The sequence below is a fragment of the Ranitomeya imitator genome, chromosome 5, assembly GCF_032444005.1.
Source record: "Ranitomeya imitator isolate aRanImi1 chromosome 5, aRanImi1.pri, whole genome shotgun sequence".
Lineage (NCBI taxonomy): Eukaryota > Metazoa > Chordata > Amphibia > Anura > Dendrobatidae > Ranitomeya > Ranitomeya imitator.
Window position 1 is genome coordinate 365684742 of NC_091286.1, and position 22705 is coordinate 365707446.

Below are 22705 nucleotides of genomic sequence, written 5' to 3' on the forward strand. Positions count from 1 at the left end.
AGAATTTAGAAAACAAATAAAACAAAAAAAGGCTTTCTATGGCCCACTGAGTGAGAGATGACGCACACAGGAGTCAGGAGTGGCACACAAGCCCAGAGGCCAATATTTATCTCCCACTGATTGATGTAGTGATTTTTTCAGGTAGATTTTGGAACCCAAATCAAGCTAAAAAAATAATAGGCTTTCTATGGCCCACAATTGGAGAGAGAGAGAGAGAGATGGCACACCCAGGAGTCAAGACTGGCACACAAGCAGAAAGGGCAATATTAATCTCCCACTGATTTGTTTTTTTTTTTTTTTTTTTCAGGGAGACTTTAGGAAAAAAAAATAGAATAAAATGATTTTTTCAGGAAGAATTTAGAAACCAAATAAAATAAAATGATTTTTTCAGGGAGAATTTAGAAAACAAATAAAACAAAAAAAGGCTTTCTATGGCCCACTGAGTGAGAGATGACGCACACAGGAGTCAGGAGTGGCACACAAGCCCAGAGGCCAATATTTATCTCCCACTGATTGATGTAGTGATTTTTTCAGGTAGATTTTGGAACCCAAATCAAGCTAAAAAAATAATAGGCTTTCTATGGCCCACAATTGGAGAGAGAGAGAGAGATGGCACACCCAGGAGTCAAGACTGGCACACAAGCAGAAAGGGCAATATTAATCTCCCACTGATTTGGTTTTTTTTTTTTTTTTTTTCAGGGAGACTTTAGGAAAAAAAAAAAAATAGAATAAAATGATTTTTTCAGGAAGAATTTAGAAACCAAAGAAAATAAAATGATTTTTTCAGGGAGAATTTAGAAAACAAATAAAACAAAAAAAGGCTTTCTATGGCCCACTGAGTGAGAGATGACGCACACAGGAGTCAGGAGTGGCACACAAGCCAAGAGGCCAATATTTATCTCCCACTGATTGATGTAGTGATTTTTTCAGGTAGATTTTGGAACCCAAATCAAGCTAAAAAAATAATAGGCTTTCTATGGCCCACAATTGGAGAGAGAGAGAGAGATGGCACACCCAGGAGTCAAGACTGGCACACAAGCAGAAAGGGCAATATTAATCTCCCACTGATTTGTTTGTTTGTTTTTTTTTTTCAGGGAGACTTTAGGAAAAAAAAAATAGAATAAAATGATTTTTTCAGGAAGAATTTAGAAACCAAAGAAAATAAAATGATTTTTTCAGGGAGAATTTAGAAAACAAATAAAACAAAAAAAGGCTTTCTATGGCCCACTGAGTGAGAGATGACGCACACAGGAGTCAGGAGTGGCACACAAGCCAAGAGGCCAATATTTATCTCCCACTGATTGATGTAGTGATTTTTTCAGGTAGATTTTGGAACCAAAATCAAGCTAAAAAAATAATAGGCTTTCTATGGCCCACAATTGGAGAGAGAGAGAGAGATGGCACACCCAGGAGTCAAGACTGGCACACAAGCAGAAAGGGCAATATTAATCTCCCACTGATTTGTTTGTTTGTTTTTTTTTTTCAGGGAGACTTTAGGAAAAAAAAATAGAATAAAATGATTTTTTCAGGAAGAATTTAGAAACCAAATAAAATAAAATGATTTTTTCAGGGAGAATTTAGAAAACAAATAAAACAAAAAAAGGCTTTCTATGGCCCACTGAGTGAGAGATGACGCACACAGGAGTCAGGAGTGGCACACAAGCCCAGAGGCCAATATTTATCTCCCACTGATTGATGTAGTGATTTTTTCAGGTAGATTTTGGAACCCAAATCAAGCTAAAAAAATAATAGGCTTTCTATGGCCCACAATTGGAGAGAGAGAGAGAGATGGCACACCCAGGAGTCAAGACTGGCACACAAGCAGAAAGGGCAATATTAATCTCCCACTGATTTGTTTGTTTGTTTTTTTTTTTTCAGGGAGACTTTAGGAAAAAAAAATAGAATAAAATGATTTTTTCAGGAAGAATTTAGAAACTAAAGAAAATAAAATGATTTTTTCAGGGAGAATTTAGAAAACAAATAAAACAAAAAAAGGCTTTCTATGGCCCACTGAGTGAGAGATGACGCACACAGGAGTCAGGAGTGGCACACAAGCCCAGAGGCCAATATTTATCTCCCACTTTTTTTTTTTTGTTCCAGGGAAAATTTATAAACCCAATAAAAAAAAATAATAAATAGGCTTTCTATGGCCCACTATCTGAGAGACAGAGAGAGATGGCACGCTTAGGACTGGCACACAAGCCCAAAGGCCAATATTAATCTCCCTTTTTTTTTGTAAGGGAGAATTTATAAAACCAAAAAAAAAAAAATAAATAGGCTTTCTATGGCCCACTATTTGTGAGAGAGATGGCACGCTCAGGACTGGCACACAAGCCCAGAGGCCAATATTAATCTTCCACTTTTTTTTTTTTTCCAGGGAAAATTTATAAACCCAATAAAAAAAATAAAAATAAATAAGCTTTCTATGGCCCACTATCTGAGAGAGAGAGATGGCACGCTTAGGACTGGCACACAAGCCCAAAGGCCAATATTAATCTCCCACTGATTGATTTATTGATTTTTTCAGGTAGAATTTAGAACCCAAATAAAGCAAAAAAAAAAAAAAAATGGGCTTTCTATGGCCCACTGAGTGAGTGATGATGCACACAGGAGTCAGGAGTGGCACACAAGCCCTGAGGCCAATATTTTTCTCCCACTGATTGATGTAGTGATTTTTTCAGGTAGATTTTAGAACCAAAATCAAGCAAAAAAATAAATAGGCTTTCTATGGCCCACTGAGTGAGTGATGATGCACACAGGAGTCAAGAGTGGCACACAAGCCCTGAGGCCAATATTTTTCTCCCACTGATTGATGTAGTGATTTTTTCAGGTAGATTTTATAACCCAAATCAAGCAAAAAAATAAATAGGCTTTCTATGGCCCACTGAGTGAGAGATGACACAGACAGGGATGGCACTCTAGCAGAAATGTCAATCTTAATCTCCCACAAAAAAAAAAAAAAAAACAGGGAGTGTCCTTCAATTACTATCTCCCTGCAGTAATCTCAGCCAGGTATGGCAGGCAGCAATAAGGAGTGGACTGATGCACAAATTAAATAAAAAGTGTGTACAAACCAAAAAGATAGCTGTGCAGAAAGGAAGGAACAAGAGGATTTGTGCTTTGAAAAAAGCAGTTGGTTTGCACAGCGGCGTACACACAGCAATGCAGCTATCAGGGAGCCTTCTAGGGCAGCCCAATGAGCTACAGCGCTGAGGGGGAAAAAAAAAAATGTAGCTTCCACTGTCCCTGCACACCGAAGGTGGTGTTGGGCAGTGGAAATCGCTACAGCACAAGCGGTTTGGTGGTTAATGGACCCTGCCTAACGCTATTCCTGCTTCTGACGAAGCGGCAGCAACCTCTCCCTAAGCTCAGATCAGCAGCAGTAACATGGCGGTCGGCGGGAACGCCCCTTTATAGCCCCTGTGACGCCGCAGACAGCAAGCCAATCACTGCAATGCCCTTCTCTAAGATGGTGGGGACCAGGACCTATGTCATCACGCTGCCCACACTCTGCGTTTACCTTCATTGGCTGAGAAATGGCGCTTTTCGCGTCATTGAAACGCGACTTTGGCATGAAAGTCGCGTACCGCATGGCCGACCCCGCACAGGGGTCGGATCGGGTTTCATGAAACCCGACTTTGCCAAAAGTCGGCGACTTTTGAAAATGAACGACCCGTTTCGCTCAACCCTACCCTTGACCATTAGTCCGGTAGAGTCACAATTATGTGCGGACTTAAAATGGCGAGGTATGGGTTTAAGTTTATAGATGTCCTCCTCTGTAGACGCATTCTCTATATCCAAGATATGTTCTCACACCCGGCGGCGGAGCTCACGCGTTGTCATGCCCACGTAAATCAGGCCACAAGGGCACGTGGCATGATAGACTACTGCCTTGGTGGTACACGTAATGGTGTGAGTAATAACAAAGTTCATGTCCTTAGTAGAATTGCAAAATTCCGTAGTCTCACAGATATTTTTACAGGCAACACACTTGCCACACCGGGTGCACCCCCACTTAGGGCCTTTGGAGCCAAAAATGTACTTCTGTTGTGGACCACTGTGATAACTGTGAACCAGTTGATCTCTCAAATTCTGTGATCTCCTGAAAGTGATCTCAGGCGTATCACCAATCAATTTAGAGATAACATCATCAAGTTGAAGAATATGCCAATGCTTAGCAATGATGTTTCTAATTTCCTGGCTCCTGGAATTGTATTCAAGTATACACCGTACCTGGTCTTGTTGTTCAGTGGTCCTATTCTGTTGTAATAAATCCATCCTCCGGCTCCGGAAAGCACGCTGGTATGAACAACAAATAGTCATCCTTCCATAGCCCCTTTCTTTAAACCGTTTAGAGAGGTACAATGCCTGTTTTTCAAAAAGATTGTCATTTGAACAAATTCTTTTAGCATGCAAAAATTGACCTGTTGGAATGTTTCTAATTAGGTGTTGGGGATGTTGAGAGGAGGCGTGCAGTAATGAGTTGGCTGAGGTACTTTTGCGGTATAGGTCAGTTTGTAAAAAACCATCACTGTCGACAAAAATCAAAATATCCAAGAATTCAATAGAACTAGTGCTATATTTATATGTCAATTTAATATTCTTGGAATTGTCATTAAGGACATTGAAAAAAGCATCTAATTCTTCACATGTACCTTGCCAAATCATAAGCACGTCGTCGATATATCTCCACCAGGAAACGACTCTAGTACTCAGCTGATGGGGACACGTCTGGAAAATCTCTCTTTCCCAAAGGCCCAAAAAGAGGTTCGCATATGAGGGCGCACAAGACGCCCCCATACCGGTGCCTTGTATTTGAAGAAAGAACGAGTCGCGGAACATGAAAAAATTGTGCGTCAGAATAAATCTCAGAGCCTTGATGAGAAAGGCACACAAATTCTCATGGAGACCACTGTGACCCAAGAAGAAAACCCCGAAACAGCTGTCTGTGGATGGATACCATGCTTGGCATAGGTGGCTTTCCTTCATAGGATGCTGCCATTCCCGTGGTTGTTCCTTCCCGGGGAAAGGCCTGGCTATTCACTGCTTGCGTCGAGAAACACGTGATGGTGTCTCCGCAGCTTCTTTACATGCATCTGCATATTTCCCATAAGGGATGGGGGCAGTGTTCTGGAATCACTGCGTTGAGAAACACGTGATGGTGTCTCCGCGGTGTTGGATGTTTTGGTCTCCCCGAAGCCAATCATCTGAGCCTTTATAGCCTTTTTACTAGGCACTGCTCCTAATAGCCAGATTCCTACTCCACACTGATGAGGGGCAAAAACCCCGAAACAGCTGTCTGTGGATGGATACCATGCTTGGCATAGTTGGCTTTCCTTCATAGGATCCTGGCTTTCCCGTGGTTGTTCCTTCCTGGGGAAAGGCCTGGCTATTCACTGCTTGCGTCGAGAAAAACGTGATGGTGTCTCCGCAGCTTCTTTACATACATCTGCATATTTCCCATAAGGGATGGGGGCAGTGTTCTGGAATCACTGCGTTGAGAAACACGTGATGGTGTCTCCGCGGTGTTGGATGTTTTGGTCTCCCAGAGGCCAATCATCTGTGCCTTTATAGCCTTATTACTAGTGTGGCACCCCTAGGGGTATTTGCCACAAAAATAGTTACTGACACTAAATACAAATACTAAAATAGCAAGACTGCACTACCACCTCCGGCCAGAAGGGGGAGCTCCAGAGACTCCCCTTGATCCATTCTGGTCTGAGAAAAGAACTGGCAGTTGGGCTAAGGAGCTGAAAGTGAGAGGTCATACAGCTGAATTTCTAACAGCCCTATGACGGTTTCTAGGCCCAAATCACCGGCCTGAGGAGAAGAGGAACAGAGGAAAAGGACATTGTGAGAACCGGGTAGCATTAATCACTACCCAGAATAGGCGCAAAGACGGATACCGGATCCGTGGCTGCATTCATTATATATAATACAGCAACCGGAAAAACGTGAGGTGATATCAGCTTCACTAGGGCCGGACGCAGCAACAGACACAGAGTTCAGCAGTACTCCCAGAGGGGGTAAGCCGATAAAAGGACTCGGGTTGCCCGTCGAACCAGGACCCGGAGGGGACAGATTGGGCCGGCAGCCAGTTCACATACAGCAGCAGGGCCACACAGAAACTGCGTACAATAAGAGGCGAAGACCCCGGCAGGGTCAAAGTAACTCAGAGTTCTTATACAGACTCCGGTGACAGGACTGGTTGTAAATCCCTTTATGTTGAAGTAAACTGGTTAAACGTTTCAGTGCCTTAGTCTTTCATTTGGACAATAGCCATCAATCTAGGATCGGGATCATCACCGCTGGGAGAACCTGCTGCTGATCAAGTAAGTGCCTGTTCCCTCACGATACCGCTTACACTGTGCATTGCCTGAGACCACAGCACCGGGTCAAGCCACCCGTGACATCCCCCTCAAGAGACAGACCCCATTGGTCCGGTGCTGGGTACCCCGGTCTCCTGGGCGTTACAATTGGTGTCACGAACAGGATCAAGCCAGCCCGTACACCGGGTATTGTGTGCCGTGATTGGAGCCCAAAACTGTGAAAACTTGGATGAAAAATCTTGAAAATTGACTTTATTAAAGAAAATCCCGTTCCCCATTGAAAACTATTGAAAGTGACTTTTCCCCATTGGTTATAATGGAGTAAAAATGGCCGCCATCCCCTGAGGTAATCACCTCATAACCGTTAGGCACGAGACTGTTAATTGAGCTACGCCATTACCTGAGCCCCAGTCTGATTGAAAAACTTCAGAATCCGCCATTACAGAGCGCGCGGCGGGTGGGAGCAGCAGGGGGCGTGTCATTGTGGGCGGCACCAAGCTGAGCGCTCTGACATCAGAGCAAGAGGAAAACCAATCCTGCTGCATGGCGGAATGAATCTACACTATCCCGACGGAAGCGGAGGACCGGAAGGGTCCGGATTAACTAAGGGGGCACAGTATGTCGCAGCACGGAGACGCCGCAGCACCCGGCGATGCTAATGCAGCTGAAAGACAGAGTGTCGATAGAGAGTCCGGCAGCGCAGCGGTGCAAGGAGTGGTGCCCATCATGCCAGTGCTGATGCCATATACCCCGGGTGGCCCGTGGCTTCCAATGTATGAAGGTGAGCCTAATACCCTTGACGATTTCAGAGAAAAGATGCTGGCCCATTTTAACATGTTCCCCGTGGGTGAAGTTCAGCGTGTTAGTCTCCTGATAATGCAGTTAAGTGGCCATGCTAAGCGAGAAGTCACAGCATGGGCAGCTGATCTAAAAGGCACTGTTGAACGCATATTTGCTGGATTAAAAGCTACATTTGAAACCACTGCCAGCAGCAAAGCTAAAGTACGATTCTTTAATTGCAAACAAAAAGTTAATGAGGGCGTGAGAGACTTTGCCTTAAACCTGCAGGAAGCCCTTAAATCACTTACACTGGCTGAACCCATTTTTAACACCGGAGCGGATAAACTGCTAAGAGATCAATTTATTGAGGGACTCTACACCCCTTCTCACCGGGGGCATGTGAGCATGCTTGTTTTTAAGAACCCTGAATTGACATTTGCCCAATTAAAGGAGAGTGCTATACGTCTCCAGCTGGCAGAGGCACCTTGGGATCAGGAGCCTGCGCAACCCATGGCAGAGGCTCCTCAACAACAGGGAGTGCCAGTGACATCAGCTATGTCCGGGGCCATTGCTAAGCCCCTGGGGCTCAGTACTAATGAGGCTCTTCAACAAAAGCTTGACTCTTTGACTGATGTTGTTGCTTCAATGGCTAAAACCATGCAGGAGATGAGAGGACCCAAGATGGAGTTGGCAAACCGTAGAGAAGATGTTCCATGGATGAGACCCCGGAGATACTCGACATGGAGAGGACGACCCCGCGACCGCTACCAACCGGATGGACAGCCCATTTGCCGCCGTTGCCAGCAGCCAGGCCACTTTGCACGAGATTGTGATTTAAACGGGAATCCCCTGGGAATGCGGGCCGCTTCGCAGGAATGAACTTTCAAGGCCCAACACCCTGGCATGACAGGTACATCGGAGGACGACCCATTATCCCTATCGTGCTGGACGGAATTCCCCTCAATGCTTTGCTGGACACAGGTTCCCAGATTTCATCTATACCGTATATCCTTTATAAGAGGTACTGGGCTGATGCAGATATTGATAAAGGGCCCTCTGATGTTGAACTAGATATATGGGCCAGTAATGGTAAGTTGGTACCGAAACTAGGATTCAGGGAGATGACCATAAAGATTGGTAAAGTAGAATTGAAGAAACAGGGTATAATTGTTGTTGATGTTGACCGGCGGAACTGTGAACCAACTGTATTGATAGGAATGAATGTGTTAGAGAACTGCTTTTCCGAAGTTATTTCTGTCTTACAGCAAATTGCTGAAACTGCCCAATCCTGCCAACAGAGAGTTCTCCGGAGGGAAATAAAAGTATTGATGTTAAGGCAACAGGTAGAAGTTGCAGGTGGAGAAATCGGCAGTGTGAGGGTAAGTGATCCAACGTCTATTGTAATCCCACCAAAAACAGAAATGCTGGTATGGTGTAGAGCAGCCATTGGTACTAAGGGACGAGATTATCAAGCCTTAATAGAACCAGTGTACACCGACAGCAGGCCTACTATACTCACAGCACGAGGGGTAGTCGAGGTACACCGGGGACGAGTGCCGGTACGACTTTTGAACTGTGGAGAGGAAGAGGTCACTTTGCCAAGGTATGCTACAGTGGCAAAGCTATATACTGTTGACAACAATGCCATCACAACCATTGAGCCCTTAGAACCAACCTGTCAGGTGGAAGTCAACGGCTCAGATGGAGAATTGGAGGATTGGTGCCAACAGCTACACGTGGGCATAAATTCAACACCTACCCATCAAAAACAAGGGGTGTATAGGCTAGTGACGGAATATGAACAAGTCTTCAGTAAACACCCATTGGACTTCAGACGGATAGAAGGGGTAGAACACACAATCCCCACTGGTGACCATCCCCCAATAAAAGAAAGATATAGACCCATACCGCCCGCTCACTATCAATGTGCAAAAGATATGCTGAGGGAGATGAAACAGGCCGGGGTAATAAGAGACAGCTGTAGCCTCTGGGCGGCCCCTCTAGTGATTGTCAAAAAAAAAGACGGAACCATGAGAATGTGCGTAGACTACCGGCAGATTAATAACATCACCCATAAAGACGCCTACCCCTTGCCTAGGATAGAAGAGTCCTTGACCGCTTTGAAATCTGCTAATTATTTTTCCACCTTAGACTTAACAAGCGGGTATTGGCAAGTCCCTGTGGCTGAGAGAGATAAGGAAAAGACGGCATTCACCACACCAATGGGTCTAAGTGAATTTAATCGCATGCCGTTCGGACTCTGCAATGCATCCGGTACCTTCCAGCGGCTGATGGAATGCTGCCTCGGACACAAGAACTTTGAGACCGTCCTCCTGTACCTAGATGATGTGATCATCTACTCAAAGACTTACGAACAACACTTAAAAGACCTGTCAGAAGTGCTCGAAGCCTTATCCAGGTATGGCATGAAAATCAAGCCATCCAAATGTCACCTTCTCAAGGTACAGTACCTGGGACACATCGTGAGTTCGGAGGGAGTAGCACCGGATCCCGAGAAAATAACCGCCATAAGGGATTGGCCGAGACCTACCAGCGCAAAAGAAGTGAGGCAATTCCTGAGATTGGTGGGTTAGTATCGCAGATTTATAAAAGGATTTACCAAGTTGGCAGCACCCTTGCAAGACGCCTTGGTAGGGCAGACGAAGAAACCTTCAAACCAAAACCCTCCTTTCCAGTGGAACGACGAAAGGGAAGACTCCTTTGAACAACTAAAGAAGGCACTAACCGGTGAAGAGGTTCTGGCATACCCAGATTACCATCAACCTTTCATCCTCTACACCGATGCCAGTAATGTGGGACTAGGAGCGGTGCTGTCACAAAAGCAAGAAGGTCGGGAGAAAGTCATCGCCTTTGCAAGTAGAAAGCTCCGGCCTACTGAAAGAAATCCAGAAAATTATAGCTCCTTCAAATTGGAACTACTGGCAGTAGTTTGGGCTGTGACTGAACGTTTCAAACACTATCTGGCCGCTGCAGAATTTATTGTCTATACTGACAACAATCCGTTGACCCACCTGGACACAGCCAAATTAGGTGCGTTAGAACAGCGATGGATAGCCCGGTTATCTAATTACAACTTCAAGATCAAGTATCGAGCAGGTCGCAAGAATGGAAATGCCGATGCACTATCCTGGATGCCACACTTGAGAGATGTAGAAGAAGAAACGGGGGAGCTTGAAGAAATTGAACTACCAGCCTTCCATCATCCCAAGGCAAAACATCATCAGTCAAGTACCTATCAGAAACAACAAGAGGTGAATTTTAATCCTTTAGCAGACCATAGATGGGCTGACACCCAAGACAGCAATCCGGCTGTGAAGTTGGTGAAGGAACTGTTGACTGAGCAAAGTGCATATCCCGATGAGGATGCCCCAGAAGAGACGCATCAACTCTGGAAAGAGAGAGTCAAAATGTTCCTGTATCAAGGGAAGCTCTGTAGAAGGTACACCAATCCGAAAACACATGAATTGGTTTGGCAGATTATCGTGCCTAAACAAGATGTGAGGATGGTCCTCGAGGCTTACCATAATGGTGTGGGTCACTTCGGTTGGAAAAAGTTAGAAGTACTTCTAAGAGAAAGATTTTATTTGGTCGGGATGAGAAAATCAATCGAACAGTGGTGCAGAAACTGTGGCCCGTGCAACCTCAGAAGAAACGATCAAAAGAACCAAAGAGCACCACTGCAGCCCATAATCACCAAACAACCACTTGAACTTGTAGCCATAGACCACGTGAAGTTGACACCGAGCAGGTCCGGCTATGTCTATGCCTTGACCATCGTGGACCATTATTCACGCTTCTTGGTAGTAGTACCCGTAATAGATCTGACAGCAAAAACAGCAGCCAAAGCGTTCCAAACGTATTTTTGTAGACCCCATGGATATCCAGAACAGGTTCTCACCGACCAGGGTACAGCCTTTGAATCAGAGATCTTCAGAGAATTCTGTAATATGTATGGTTGCAAAAAGATCCGGACGACGGCCTATCATCCACAAACAAACGGCTTATGCGAGAAGATGAACCACATTGTGATAGACCTACTAAAGACTTTACCTGAGACAGAAAGGAATCAATGGCCAGAGAAATTGCCTGACTTAGTGGATCTGTATAATCATGTCCCGGTGAGCTCCACCAACTGCACCCCAGCTTACCTTATGCGTGCAAGACCCGGCCAATTACCAATCGATCTAGAAATGGGAATTCTGAAACCAGACGCAGAAGTTCAAGACTCCAATTGGGATATCATACAGCAAAAGCAGTATCGCCAAGTGCAAGAGAGTGTGGAAAGAAGCCTTCAGCAAACTAGAGAAAGACAAGAGCGAACTTTCAACCAGAATGCTCTAGCGACCCCATTAAGACCGGGTGACCAAGTGCTCAAGAGAAATCGTCGAACCAGTAAACTGGACAATCAGTGGGAAGCCGTACCCTACACAGTTTTACCAACAAGGATGGATAATCCTAAAATGTGTCTCATTAGCAAAAACGGAGGCTTAACATCTGTACTAGTGTCAAGAGACAATCTTAAATTATGTCCGGAAGCATTGAAAGAGCCAGAAGTTGTCCAGCCAGAACCAGAAGTCATTCAACCCATACAGGTTCAACCAGTAAAGGAAAAAGAAGAGGAAATGTATCACACCTGTATAGGAGACTTTCCCAAAACCCTACTAACATACCATGGTGCAGTAGTGGTTCCCATGGTGGCCATTTACCCAACACCGAACCCAATACCTGAAGTCCCAAGACAGGAAGAGGCTGACCCCGTACTACGGGAGGTTCCAGGCCAGGAAGAACAGATTCCTGATCAGAGTAATCCCATTCACGGTGGACTTGCCAACTCCATAGTCGTGGAATTATCTTTAGCAGAGCGGGCAGATACTACATCCGCAGTAGACAGTAGTACACCACATGAAGAGACACCGCTATTACGTAGATCACAGCGTAGTACCCAGGGTCAATTACCGGCCAGGTATGCGGATTACCAACTATAAAACTATAGTCATTGTTATCATTCTGCAACGTTTAAGCCCAGTACCTACAGAGACTTGTCTGTATGAACTTCTTGCATATTCTTGAACTTTTTATCAGCCCGGAGGCACTAAATCAAATCTCCGGAAAAACTGCTTTTTGAACTTTGCTTTTTGCTCTTTTTGAACTTTCTTTAGACTTTATATTAGTAACTCCGTTGGAAAAATGGAACTAAATTCCTGGACACAAAGTGCAGTGCCTTTCCTAGTACCTTCAAGGATAGAACTGTATTAATGGACGCTATTTGAAGTGACTTTTTACAGAACTCTATTTTTGTTTCCTTGAGTGGTTTTTGTAACTTTTCATTTTTAAGACTCTGTACATATTAATTGTTATTTCAAAATGTTATTGTCCCACAGTCCCGGAGTACTGTTCTTAACTAAGGGGGAATGTGGCACCCCTAGGGGTATTTGCCACAAAAATAGTTACTGACAGTAAGTACAAATACTAAAATAGCAAGACTGCACTACCACCTCCGGCCAGAAGGGGGAGCTCCAGAGACTCCCCTTGATCCATTCTGGTCTGAGAAAAGAACTGGCAGTTGGGCTAAGGAGCTGAAAGTGAGAGGTCATACAGCTGAATTTCTAACAGCCCTATGACGGTTTCTAGGCCCAAATCACCGGCCTGAGGAGAAGAGGAACAGAGGAAAAGGACATTGTGAGAACCGGGTAGCATTAATCACTACCCAGAACAGGCGCAAAGACGGATACCGGATCCGTGGCTGTATTCATTATATATAATACAGCAACCGGAAAAACGTGAGGTGATATCAGCTTCACTAGGGCCGGACGCAGCAACAGACACAGAGTTCAGCAGTACTCCCGGAGGGGGTAAGCCGATAAAAGGACTCGGGTTGCCCGTCGAACCAGGACCCGGAGGGGACAGATTGGGCCGGCAGCCAGTTCACATACAGCAGCAGGGCCACACAGAAACTGCGTACAATAAGAGGCGAAGACCCCGACAGGGTCAAAGTAACTCAGAGTTCTTATACAGACTCCGGTGACAGGACTGGTTGTAAATCCCTTTATGTTGAAGTAAACTGGTTAAACGTTTCAGTGCCTCAGTCTTTCATTTGGACAATAGCCATCTATCTAGGATCGGGATCATCACCGCTGGGAGAACCTGCTGCTGATCAAGTAAGTGCCTGTTCCCTCACGATACCGCTTACACTGTGCATTGCCTGAGACCACAGCACCGGGTCAAGCCACCCGTGACATCCCCCTCAAGAGACAGACCCCATTGGTCCGGTGCTGGGTACCCCAGTCTCCTGGGCGTCACACTAGGCACTGCTCCTAATAGCCAGATTCCTACTCCACACTGAGGAGGGGCAAAAACCCCGAAACAGTTGTCAGGAGTGAGGTTTTTTGGAGGAATCCAGACCCTTTTGCAGAGAATTCTGTTTTTTTCTGTGGTATTTTGTACCGACAGCTTTGAAAATGAGTTACGTGAAGAACACCATCCGAGTGACGTTGGAGCCATCTATCCGGGCAAGGAACAGCGTGGTCTTTATTGTTCGTGACCTTATTGAGGAAAAGGCTGGAGGAAAGTGAGAAAACATCTTTAGTATCAATGAGTTCCCTAATCAAGGTAACTACAACATTACTTTTATGTCAGAGCATTATTGCCTGAATGTCTATGAGTGGTTCCGGAATCATGCCAGAGATCCCTGTTTGAAGGGAGTGAAATGTGAACCACTGTTTGGTCTTCAGGAAAGGCAGGTGACTATCACTGTCTATAACCCCTTTACTGAACCTGCATTGTTGGAGAGCTTCCTCTCACAGTATTGTGACTTTGTTTCAAAGGGAGAGAAGCAAGTGAACTGCTTAGGAATCTTTAATTGTCGATACAAGTATCGTGTAAGGTTCAGAAGAGATCCTGGCAGTGTGGGTGGGTTCAGACACCCTCCGGCGAACTTCTCTGTAGCAGGGCATAGGGGTTTCCTCACGTACCCTGGGCAGCCTCTGTTTTGCAGGAGATGTTTCTCTTTTAGACATGTCCAGGCAGACTGCCAGAAGGGGCAGTGTTGCCGAAACTGCAAGAAGGAGGGGCATATGGCTGGTGATTGCCCGATGGCTAAGACCTGTGACGTGTGTGGTAGTAGTGACCACATGTATAAGGATTGTCCGCGGAGGGCGCCTAGACGCTCAGAGAGTGAATGGAGAGAGGAGGAGGAGAGAAGGAGGAGGTTGGCGATTATCAGAAAGGAATCTGAAAGAATGGAGAGAGAGGAAAGGAGGGAGAGGGAGAGGGAGAGAGAAAGACGCTCTGTGACTCCAGATGACATTGTGCTAGCACCCCGTGGTGCTATGAGTGATGCACAGAAGGAAGATAAGGAGTTTTGGTTGGCGGCAAAAAAAGTAGAGAAGGGGTTTAATAAGAAGGAAGAAGATCAGGAAGAAGATGAGGAAGAAGATTATGACTCTACTGTGCCTGAAATGTTTTCTCTTGAGGAAGCAATGGATGCAACAGAGGAAGACGTGCGCATTTCTGAAGCTGAGAGCCCTGTGCACCCCTCAGATCCTTAGAATATTGGAGGGCTTTCTTTAGATGAGGACAGGGGTGGGAATAAGTGTCAGAGGGAGGAGGATGGGGAAAGTGATGAGGCATGCAGTAGTATGCCTAAGAGAAAAATTGGGCCGGCTATAAAAAAATGGAGTGAGCACGAAGGGGCTAGTGGTTCAGAGACTTGCTGTTCAGTCCGAATGGCAGAGGAGGACAATGGTGATACTGGGTAAAATGAAAGCTCAGTGGATCTGTTGTTTTTTTTTGTTTTTGTTTTTTTTTTCTCTCCTTTCTGTGAGTCTTGACCTTTGTCAAGGGCTTTTTGTGTAGTGTGTAGTTTTGTGGTAATTTTTGCATTGTGTTTTTTGTTTTTTGCAGTATGGGTTTTTCTATAGTTTCTCAAAATGTGAGAGTTTTTAAGAAAGCGAGGAGGAGACAAGCAATTCTCGATTTTTTAGCTATGCAGAGTGCATCTATTTTTTGTTTGCAAGAATGTGGGATTGTGGATGGTGTGAAAGGGGATGAGTGGTCTTATGGTGCATCTGTATGGTCTGGTAGTGCAAATAATAGAAATGATGGTGTGGGTATTTTAGTTAAGGGGCAGGAGGTGGTTTTGAATAATTATTTGGTGGTGGAGGTGGGGAGGTGTATCTTAGCAAATTTTGAATATAAAAATGCTAAGTTTTGTGTTATCAATATTTATGCGCCAGTAGAAAAAAATGAGCGTAAGTTATTATTTGAAAAAGTGAAGCTTTTTGTTCCAGGAAGAGTGCCTGTGGTGATTGTGGGTGATATGAATTGTGATGTGGGGGGAGTGAATGTGGATGTGTCTGGAAAATTTCTGCTGGAGTTAGTTACTGACTTTGATTTGAGTGATATGCAGCGTGTGTGTAAGGTTAACCCTTTGTTAGATACCTTTTTTTCTGATAGTGGAAGAGCACAGTCCAGGTTGGATTATTGTTTTATTTCTCAAAATATTATTCCTGTTGGATATAAGCAGGATAGGGTCGTTTTTTCAGACCATGTTTGTGTGTTGTGCGAGTTAGATATTAATGTTAGTGGTGTGTTTGGAAAGGGTTTGTGGAAATTAAATGTGAAATTGCTGGAAAATGAAGCTGTGAGGAAGGAGTATGTGAGAAAGTATAAACAGTGGTGTAAAAGTAAGGAAAGTTTTGGGAATGTTTGTGAGTGGTGGGATTGGGTTAAGAGGCAGACAAAAAAGTTTTTTAAAAGCGTGGGGTATGATTTTGCGGCAATTAAGAGGGAAAAGTTTGTTAAGTTGAATGCCTGTTTATGTTTATTGTATAAATTGAGGGAAGGAGGAATGGAGGTGGAGGAGGGGATAAAAAAGGTTAAAAAAGAAATTAATGAGTTTTTGGAGGAGAAAGGGAAGAGTATTATTTTTAGGGCAAAAATTGATAGAATGGAGCAAGATGAAAGGTGTTCAAGGTTTTTCTTCAAAAAGGTTTTTGGGAAAAAGCAGAGTATGAGTGTTTTGAATGCAGAGGATGGAAGAGAGGTAAGTGGGGAGGATATGTGTGAACATGTGGCTAAGTTTTATGAGGAGCTGTATGCAGTGAAGTGGAGGGATGAGGCTTTGGAGGAGGATGTACTAAGTGTATTAGAAAATAAATTGAGTGAGATGGAGAGAGAGAGAGTGATGGGTGAGGTGACAGGTGATGAGGTATGGAAGGTAATGAATAGCATGGCGTTAAATAAGACTTCAGGAGAGGATGGTCTTCCTATAGAGTTTTATAGGGTGATGTCGCATGTGATTGGTAAGGATTTTGTGGATGTGTGTAAGTATATGTGGTCTAGTATGGAGGTGGCTGAGAGTATGCGTGCAGGGATGGTTGTGTTAATACCTAAAAAAGGAGATTTGAAGAGTTTAAAAAATTGGAGACCGATAACGTTGTTGAATTGCGATTATAAGATCTATGCGAAAGTAATGGCGAATAGGATGCGTGATGTGATAGAGAGTGTGATTGGAGATGAACAGTGTTGTGCAGTGCCTGGGAGACGTATACATGAGTGTGTGTGTATGTTGAGAGATTGTTTGTGGGACTGTATGAGTCGGAAGAAGAGTGTATTTGTTTTGAGTTTGGACTCGGTTATCACATAGTTTTTTGTTCCGGGTATTATTGAGAATGGGGTTTCCGCCTGATTTTGTTTGGAGGGTGAGGAGCTTATAAAAAGACATTTATAGTTGTGTTTTGATGAATGGTTCTGTGGGTAGAAGAGTGAATGTTTTTTCAGGTGTACGACAAGGTTGTCCTTTGTCTCCTGTGGTTTTTATTTGTGCGATTGAACCGTTGCTTTGTATGTTGAGGAAAGATAAAGTGATTAGAGGAGTACAAGTGCAAGGAGGTGGAGGGAGGGAATGGAAGGTTAGTGCTTATATGGATGACGTGTGTGTGTTGTGTGATTCAGAGTATTCTGTGAGGCGGGTGAAGTTATTAGCGTCTATTTTTTGTGGTGTGTCAGCATTTAAGGTGAATTGGGAGAAGAGTGAGTGTAAGGTTTTTGGGGGAGGGGTTTTAAGTAAGGATGTAGGAGTGAATGAGGTGACTGGGTCTATTAGGGTTTTGGGGGTGAAATTTTCAGAGAGTTTGGATGGGAAAGAAAGTTGGGATGATGCGAAAGGAAAGGTTGAGCGGAAGTTATGTTTTTGGAAGATGAGAAGTCTTTCGTTTTTTGGAAAAATCTTAGTTATTAAAAGTGTGATTTTGCCTATTTTCTTATATATTGCAGTGGTCTTTCCGCCGGGGTATATGTGTATGAGGGGGTTAAATAGGATTCTGTTTGTGTTTTTGTGGAATTCTAGAATGGAGAGGGCTAGGAGGGAGGTTTTGGTGAAACGTTTAGAAAAAGGTGGGTTGGGTTTTCCAAACCTTGAGGTGTTTTTTGGTGTAAATATTGTGGTTTTTGTGTTGAGGGTGATTAGGATGGATGGCAAGTTTTCTTGTCTGTGTAGGTTTTTGTTTGGGGCGTATTTATTTCGTTTGAAGTGGCGAGAGAGGGATCTGAGGTATCCGGTTGCTTTTGACGTGCCTAGATGGTATGTGTGGGTTTATAAATTTTTGGTGAAGTATGAGTTGTGTGATGTGGATGTTAGGTTGTTGAGTAATAAGAAGGCTGTGTATAGGATGATTGAATGTAGAGAGACAGAGTATGGAATAAACATGGTTAGAGGGAATGATATAGAAAAAGTATGGAAGAAAGTGCGGTTAGACGGTATGACGAATAGGCAGAGTGAGATTGTGTGGCAGTCTTTGCATGGAGTGTTACCAGTTAGGGAATTTCAGAAGAATCGTGGGTTGGGGAGAAGTGATATGTGTCCGAGAGGTGGGTGTGGTGGAAGGGAAAGTGTAATACATGTGTTTTGGAATTGTCATTATGCTAGGGAGGTGATTGGAAGAATGGGACCGTTGTGTAAAGAATTGTGTGGTGTGAGCTTGTTATCATTCGAGTTGTTCATGTTTGGCTTGGGAATGTGTGATGGAGTGAAGGAGAGAGTGTTGTGGTTAATAGTTGCATGTATAAAGGAAGTATTATGGGATGTGAGGAATGTGTATGTTTTTAAGAGAACGGAAATTGTAGTAAAGAATAGTCTAAAAGTGATTTTGGGGAAGATGTATGTGTGTTTTCTATGGGATAAAAGAAGAAGGGGGGAGGTGGATGCCGAAGGGATTTGGAAGGTGAAGAAGTGGAGATACCTTGTAAATATGTCTTGACTTGTTTTTTCTGATGTTGTAGTAAGCTGAAATTTTCCGATGATGATGGGAACAGCTTTTGTGTTTTGGATTTGACGCAGCTGTTTGGGATTTTTCTTTGGTCTTGGATTTCTGGACCGTGGATTTTCCCATCTGAGGGAAAAAAAAAAAAAAAAAGAAACAGCTGTCTGTGGATGGATACCATGCTTGGCATAGGTGGCTTTCCATCATAGGATGCTGCCCTTCCCGTGGTTGTTCCTTCCCGGGAAAAGGCCTGGCTATTCACTGCTTGCGTCGAGAAACACGTGATGGTGTCTCCGCAGCTTCTTTACATGCATCTGCATATTTCCCATAAGGGATGGGGGCAGTGTTCTGGAATCACTGCGTTGAGAAACACATGATGGTGTCTCCGCGGTGTTGGATGTTTTGGTCTCCCCGAGGCCAATCATCTGTGCCTTTATAGCCTTTTTACTAGGCACTGCTCCTAATAGCCAGATTCCTACTCCACACTGATGAGGGTCAAAAACCCCGAAACAGCTGTCTGTGGATGGATACCATGCTTGGCATAGGTGGCTTTCCATCATAGGATGCTGCCCTTCCCGTGGTTGTTCCTTCCCGGGGAAAGGCCTAGCTATTCACTGCTTGCGTCGAGAAACACGTGATGGTGTCTCCGCAGCTTCTTTACATGCATCTGCATATTTCCCATAAGGGATGGGGGCAGTGTTCTGGAATCACTGCGTTGAGAAACACGTGATGGTGTCTCCACGGTGTTGGATGTTTTGGTCTCCCCATGGCCAATCATCTGTGCCTTTATAGCCTTTTTACTAGGCACTGCTCCTAATAGCCAGATTCCTACTCCACACTGATGAGGGGCAAAAACCCAGAAACAGCTGTCTGTGGATGGATACCATGCTTGGCATAGGTGGCTTTCCTTCATAGGATGCTGCCCTTCCCGTGGTTGTTCCTTCCCGGGGAAAGGCCTGGCTATTCACTGCTTGTGTCGAGAAACATGTGATGGTGTCTCTGCAGCTTCTTTACATGCATCTGCATATTTCCCATAAGGGATGGGGGCAGTGTTCTGGAATCACTGCGTTGAGAAATACGTGATGGTGTCTCCACGGTGTTGGATGTTTTGGTCTCCCCATGGCCAATCATCTGTGCCTTTATAGCCTTTTTACTAGGCACTGCTCCTAATAGCCAGATTCCTACTCCACACAGATGAGGGGCAAAAACCCAGAAACAGCTGTCTGTGGATGGATACCATGCTTGGCATAGGTGGCTTTCCTTCATAGGATGCTGCCCTTCCCGTGGTTGTTCCTTCCCGGGAAAAGGCCTGGCTATTCACTGCTTGCGTCGAGAAACACGTGATGGTGTCTCCGCAGCTTCTTTACATGCATCTGCATATTTCCCATAAGGGATGGGGGCAGTGTTCTGGAATCACTGCGTTGAGAAACACGTGATGGTGTCTCCACGGTGTTGGATGTTTTGGTCTCCTCGAGGCCAATCATCTTTGCCTTTATAGCCTTTTTACTAGGCATTGCTCCTAATAGCCAGATTCCTACTCCACAATGATGAGGGGCAAAAACCCCGAAACAGCTGTCTGTGGATGGATACCATGCTTGGCATAGGTGGCTTTCCTTCATAGGATGCTGCCCTTCCCGTGGTTGTTCCTTCCCGGGGAAAGGCCTGGCTATTCACTGCTTGCGTTGAGAAACATGTAATGGTGTCTCCGCAGCTTCTTTACATGCATCTGCATATTTCCCAATAGGGATGGGGGCAGTGTTCTGGAATCACTGCGTTGAGAAAAACGTGTTGGTGTCTCCGCGGTGTTGGATGTTTTGGTCTCCTCGAGGCCAATCATCTTTGCCTTTATAGCCTTTTTACTAGGCACTGCTCCTAATAGCCAGATTCCTACTCCACACTGATGAGGGGCAAAAACCCCAAAACAGCTGTCTGTGGATGGATACCATGCTTGGCATAGGTGGCTTTCCTTCATAGGATGCTGCCCTTCCCGTGGTTGTTCCTTCCACGGGAAAGGCCTGGCTATTCACTGCTTGCGTCGAGAAACACGTGATGGTGTCTCCCCAGCTTCTTTACATGCATACCCAAGAAGAAAGTAGCAGCTGCCACACCCTCTGCATGACGAATAGATGTATATAACGACTCAACGTCGCATGTCACAAGGATCATATTGGGTTCTAGCTGGATACCGTCAAGTTTCCTCAAAGTATCTGTAGTGTCTTTAAGATATGAAGGTAGAGTTTCTACGAGAGGTTTGAGGTGATAATCGACAAATTTGGAGATTGGATTAGAGATATTGTTGGTCCCAGAAACTATGGGCCTACCTGGAGGTGTTAGAGGGTCTTTGTGAATCTTTGGAAGAAGATGCTCGCAACCGTTGGTTCTTCAATCCAAAGGCCCTCCATTTGTTTGATTGTCAGGACACCATCATCCACAGCCTCTTGCAAAAGGGCTCTCAGCTCGTCTCTATACTTAGAAAGGGGGTTGAAAGTCAATTTGTGATAACAAGATGTATTTTTCAATTGTCGCATCATCTCCTTTTCGTAGGCGGAGGCCGACCAAACCACCACATTGCTACCTTTATCCGATGGCTTAATGACCACCCCCTGGATGTTTTTCAATTCCCTGAGAGCCAATCTCTCGTCTCTATTAAGGTTATCACCTCTAATGGTCTCAGGGACCATGCTTACCTCTTTCATAACAGATTTAATGAACAAATCAAGAACAGGTACAGTGTTGGTTGGTGGGAAACGCTTGGACTTCGGAAGGAGATGTTTAGGAAAATTGTTGGTAGTAGAGCCATCTGCTTCCTCAGCCAATTTCGTTAAAATCTGGATTGTCTCTGCCTCGGTTTCTGTGGGAGACAAGTCATCCTGTGTGTCATGAAAGAACAGTTTTTTAAAGAACAACCTTCGTGTGAACAGTTGTAAATCCTTAAGGATAGAAAATCGGTCAGGGGCCGATGATGGAGCAAAAGTAAGACCCTTCGCTAGGAGCGACATTTGGGCACAAGAAAGGTTGATATCAGAGAAGTTAATTACCTTCATAATGGTGTTTTGGGGTGCATTGTCGTAGTCCGGATCCTGATTATTCGCACGCCTCCTGGTATTGTAACTTCGGAAACGGTCATTCTTCCGCCTCTGATTAAACCACAAATGCCGCTCCACTGGCTGGCCCACAGATTACGTGGAAGAATTGGCACTGGAGACACTAATAGACTCAGAGGTAGGACCAGTTTTGTTAGCAGATTCCTGATGATACCATTTATACACCTTGTTGTCAGTTTTATCCTGTTGATCACGCAGAAATTTTTTATTTTTTCTACTGGAGATGTCTTTCTCCCATGTATCGCAACACTCTTCCATTTCCTTTTTGAATTTATCGAGCTCATCAGGGGTACATTCCGTCTGAAGTTTTTATGGATCTCATCAATCTCAGTTCCCTATTCATTGATGGATTTACCATTAATATCTATAAGAATGTTCATAAAGGTAATAGAACACAAATGGCACGCTGTCTCCCATCTAGACCGCATAGACACATCACTGACCGGAAATGAGGGGAAGATCTGGACTCGCAGCCCTCTAGGGATAAGATTCTTGGACACATAGTTTTCTAATGAAATTTTGTTCCACCATAGCCTTGTACGATGATTAAGCAGACTACTAAAAGTTTTCTTCAAAGTTGTTTTCTTTGTTGTTGGCTCCTGCACTGATGAGCCACTACCGCCAAACACATTTTGAGCATGAATAGTCCTAGAAGCATCTCTACTTCTAAAATCCATAGTAGGTAGGGATATAAATTACCTTAAAGGTAAACAAACACAAGAAACACCAAATAATATCCCAGACTGGACCATGAAGGAACCAATGAGAGAAAACCAAAGCGAAAAACCTTCACAAAAAGGGAACCACCAAATATATATATAAAAAGTACAAACTTTATTGAATATATATTAAAAGAATAAAACAGGGCAGTAGTCACCAGTGCAGCAGCAAGGTGGGACTCACTCGGGGGCAACTATAAAATTAGCAGAATACATTATAATTAACAAGAAAAAACACAAAACATAATAGTGATACAAATAACAAATATATACCAAATAACTGTGCGGACTTAAAATGGTGAGGTATGGGTTTAAGTTTATAGATGTCCTCCTCTGTAGATGCATTCTCTATATCCAAGATATGTTCTCGCACCCGGCGGCGGAGCTCATGCATTGTCATGCCCACGTAAATCAGGCCACAAGGGCACGTGGCATGATAGACTACCGCCTTGGTGGTACACGTAATGGTGTGAGTAATAACAAAATTCATG